Source organism: Hyaena hyaena, unplaced genomic scaffold, assembly GCF_003009895.1.
Source record: "Hyaena hyaena isolate Hyena2069 unplaced genomic scaffold, ASM300989v1 scaffold_127, whole genome shotgun sequence".
Taxonomy (NCBI): Eukaryota; Metazoa; Chordata; class Mammalia; order Carnivora; family Hyaenidae; genus Hyaena; species Hyaena hyaena.
This window is the reverse complement of record NW_024080758.1, coordinates 1,824,543-1,829,446: the sequence shown is the minus strand read 5'-3', so window position 1 is coordinate 1,829,446 and position 4,904 is coordinate 1,824,543.

Below are 4,904 nucleotides of genomic sequence, written 5' to 3'. Positions count from 1 at the left end.
CCCACGTCGGGCTCTGTGCTGACTGCCAGCTCAGAGCCTGGAGCCTGTTTCAGTCTGTGACTCCCTCTCTCTCTGACCCTCCCCTGCTCACGCTGTCTCTCTCTCTCTCTCCTAGAAATAAATAAAAAATATTAAAAAAAAAAATAAAGAGATCTATTTTTAGGCACCTGGTTGGCTCAGTCTGTTGAACAAATAACTTTGGCTCAGGTCATAATCTCATGTTCGTGAGTTCGAGCCCTGCATCAGGAGCCTGCTTTGGATTCTGTGTGTGTGTGTCTCTCTCTGTCCCTCCCTGCTCATGCTCTCGCTCTCTGTCTCAAAAAAAAAAAAAAAAAAAAAAAAGCAAGAAAGAAACTCCAAATTTATTTAATTTCAAAATGTCCTCCCTTACCAAGCTTGGACCTGATTCTGGCTTGGAAATTAGCAGCAGTTTCTGGCCCCTCCAGAGCAGGGTGAAGGGGACAGAGCAGCATTTCCCACAGCGGACAGGAGTGTAGTCTGCAATGTGGGGCCCCTGACCCCACCTCTGGGTGGTCCGGCTTCTAAATGGTGCTCTTAGAGGAATTCCTTCCATGCAGCCAGGTGGTGCCCCACCATGAGGTACCCATATGGTCCCTGGAAACATCTCCCTTTGCTTGGCCATCAATGGAAATATAGCTCATTTCCAAGTGATTCTCTTTGCTCCACCTGCAGATGGGCGGTTCTGCCACGGCCTCTCCTCTTTCACATGCCGCCGTCAGTCATGACCCTAACTCCCAAGTTCCCTTGGGGCTTTCAGAGCACCTCTGAGTGAGGAGGAAGGACCCTCATCCCTTCCCCTGGGGTTGAGTGGGGAGGGGACACAGCCCAGCTCCAGTCTCCTGACCTCTCATAGGTTAGAAGAGGGTGGTCACCTAGTGGCTGTGGACCTGGCCTGGGTCTCCCCCTTTACCAGGCCAGTTTAGATGGTCTAGTCCAGTCACTATCTAGGTCAACAGGGCAGACAACTTGGAAACTCTTGTTCACCATTTGGCCTTTGGGCCTCTTGCTGAAACTGGACACTGAAGAGGGTTACTTGCCTTAAGCATCCAGACACAGCGATGGATATCTTATTTAGGAACCCTTTAAAGAACTCTTGAAAACATTCCTGGTCCAAGTTACTGTGTCAACTTACGAGTAATAAAGATACAGTCTGTTGAAATGAAATACACTTTTCTACAATTGGAATTACACTCTAAAAAACAGTTTTGTTCAGCATTGATTTCCATTAGTCCAAATTAGTGAGATTTAATGTACTTTATGCCTGTGGCATAGATTTAAATTCTAGATAAAATTAAAAACGTTTAATCTTGGAAGATTTCAAATATACCCCCCCCCAGTAGAGCGAATAACAAAATGCGCTCTTAAGTAGCCTTCATTGGCTTCAACAATCAACCTCTGACCCATCTGACTTCATATGTGTCACCCTGCCCTCCTATTTTTGCTAGAACATTTAAAACTTTTATTTATTGTTGAGAGAGAGAGAGAGACAGACAGACAGAGCATGAGTGGGGGAAATGGCAGAGAGAGAGGGAGACACAGAATCTGAAGCAGGTTCCAGGCTCTGAGCCGTCAGCACAGAGCCCAGTGCAGGGCTTGAACTTCGAACTGTGAGACCATGACCTGAGCTGAAGTCCAACACTTAACCGACTGAGCCACCCAGGTGCCCCTTTGCTAGAACATTTGAAAGCAAATCATAGACATTGTATTATTGTACCATAAATACTTCAGTAGCTACCTGTGGGCAGTAAGGGCATTTGAAACAATTTTATATATTTCAATGGTATTATTACATCTAACAAAATCACCAGTAACATCAACTAGAACACAGTCCCTATTTACATTTCCCTGAATGTCTCAAAAAAATGTCTCTTTCCAGTTGCTTTATTCAAATTGGGACCCAAACAAGGTTCATAAACTGCCTTTGGTTACTATCTTTTTAAGTCTATTATCATCATCCCTCTTACGGATCATTTTTTCTCTCATGGCATTTATTAGTTGAAGAAACAAGGTCATTTGCCTGTAGAATTTCCCTGATGTTGGACTTGGCTGGTTGATTTCTGTTGGGTCATTTATTTGTTTATTTTTAAATGTTTATTAATTTTTGAGTGAGGGAGAGAGAGAGCAAGCAGGAGAGAGGCAGCGGGAGAGAGGGACAGAGGATCTGAAGTGGGCTTTGTGCCGACAGCAGAGATCCTGATGCAGGGCTCGAACTCAGGAATCGCCAGATCATGACCTGAGCTCAAGTTGGACGCTCAACCGACTGAGGCCCCCAGGCGCCCCTCTGCCATGTCATTTAGCCTGCTCTCCTGCCCTCCTATTTCCTATAACCTGGCAGGCGGCTCCAGAGGCTTGATTAGATTCAGGTCTGCAGGTAAGAATACTTGACTGTGGTGCCACGTGCTCCCTATTTCTCACGTTCAAAGATTTTGGTCAAGCAGTTGATGTGTCAGCCTGATCCCTCCATTGAAATTCCCCCTCAGCTGGTGGTTTTGGTCCCTATGGATGACCGTGGCCAAGACACATTACTTCATTAGTGGCTACCATTGCTTCTGGATTTATTAACTGGACTTCTTCTAAAAGAACTTTCTTTCCTTTACTTTTTTTTTTTAATGTTTTTTATTTATTTCTAGGAGAGAGAGAGAGAGAGAGAGAGAGACAGCATGAGCAGGGGAGGGTCAGAGAGAGAGGGAGTCACAGACTCTGAAACAGGCTCCAGGCTCTGAGCTGGCAGTCAGCACAGAGCCCGACGTGGGGCTCGAACCCATGAACCGCGAGATCATGACCTAAGCGAAAGTCAGACGCTTAACCGACTAAGCCACCCAGGCGCCCCATTTTCTTTCCTTTAAAAGAAAGAAAGTTTGGTTAGCTTGATATACAAGCTGAATAGGAAGGCAGGATAAATATTTAGACTCTCTCTTCATTTACCAACTTTCAGAAAAAATGTGTTGGTACCTTAATAACCCCCAAAAACAAGCAATGCAGGCTTTTTTTGGTGGTGGTGGTTCAGGGGGCGGAGTGATAAGTGTCACAAGTGTTTGGATTGTTGTCATTTTTTTTTTTTAATTTTGAGAGAAAAGGAGAGAATGCGAATGGGGGATGGGCAGAGAAAGAGGGAGACTCTCAAGCAGGCTCCACACGGTGAGCACAGAGCCCATGTGGGACTTGAGCTTACAAAACAGCAAGATCATGACCGGAGCTGAAATCTAGAGTCAGAGAACCTACTGAACCACCCAGGCGCCCCTATAACTTTGGTGTTTTTAACCCACTGCGGTCATTATTCTTTCTGACATTCAAATTGTCCCAGTTTTGACCTTATCAAGTGGAGTCCTGTATCTCTGAAAAGATCCCAGAGGTCCTCAATAGTTTTCTTTCTTTCTCACACAAAAGCTATCCTTGGAACCTCTTGTGTATTTTCTGCTATGGACCTGGACTCGCCGTTTCTCCCAAGAGCCATTTCATTTAAAAAAAAAAATTTTTTTTTAAGTGGGTAAAGTATTTGGAAACTAAGACCCGGTTGCTAGGTGACCTCACTGTTCCCAGGATGCCATTCCCTCCAGGCTCTTTCCGTGGGCAGAGGTAGAAAGAAAAATTTCATTGAGTCATGAACTTATATGCTGATGTTCAAATTAGGATATTTACAATCTGGGCTTCAGGCATTCTCGTTGCCATCAGGTGTCTTTGCTTCAGTAGACAATTACTGTCTATTAAATAATAGTACATATTAACCAGTGACAGATTCTTTACTCAACTTTTCTGGATTTTATATTCTTACTTCTTTTCTTTTACGCTGCAAATCTTGGTTCCTGAGATGTTAACATAACTATCTGCTCTACTTGTGCATCCACCTATTTCTCCATCTGTCGCCTTTTGTCCTTAGGATGTTCCCCACAGTGGGGGTGCCTTCAGTACTGCGCTTTAGTCTTTATCTGTTTGGATACAGCACCAATTTGATGCGCAGTTAGATTTGTTTCGGTTGGTCAGACATTCTGAAAATTTTTCAGTGTCTTTGCCCTTTGTTAAATTTATGATAAAATTATTTCCAGGAGATATGCTTGAGCAAGGATTCTGAGTACGTGCGTCCAGGAGAGAAGGGGCCCCTGACATTGCACTTGTGATCGTCTCTCACCCCTAGAATGCTGGCAGGTGCTCAGACACACCTTTCTGTGGGCCATCGTGCTGGGCACCCTGGCAGGCTGTGGCGGGTGACCATCCCCAACACCAAACAAGGGAGATATATCTATATCTATATCATCTATATCTATATCTATATCTATATCTATATCTATATCTATATCTATATCTATATCTATATCTATATCTATATCATCTTCACACTCAGTGTAAAGCCCGACGCAGGGCTCGATCTCACAACCCTGGGACAATGACCGGGCAGAAATCAAGAGTCAGATGCTCAACTGACTGAGTCACCTAGGTGCCCATATAAAGGAGAAATTTTAAAAAAATTTTTAATGTTTATTTTTTGAGACAGAGAGACAGACAGAGAGACAGGGGAGGGGCAGACAGAGAAAGAGATACAGAATCAGAAGCAGGCTCCAGGCTCCGAGCTGTCAGCACAGAGCTCGATGTGGGGCTTGAACTCACAAGCCATGAGGTCATGACCTGAGCCAAAGTCGGACGCTTAACCGACTGAGCCACCAAGGTGCCCCAAAGGGAGGTGTTTTTATTACTACTATTCAGATGAAGAAAGTGGTTCTCAAAGAGGTCAAGTAACTGTCCAAGCCTGTTAGTAAGTGGAAAATCCAGAATTCAATCATGAGTGTATCTTATCTAAAACCCTGTACTTTTTCCCCATTGTGCCATGTTACCTGTCAGAAATAACTCTGTAATATGTGTGATATTTCTTTTTTTTTTTTTCCCCAAAT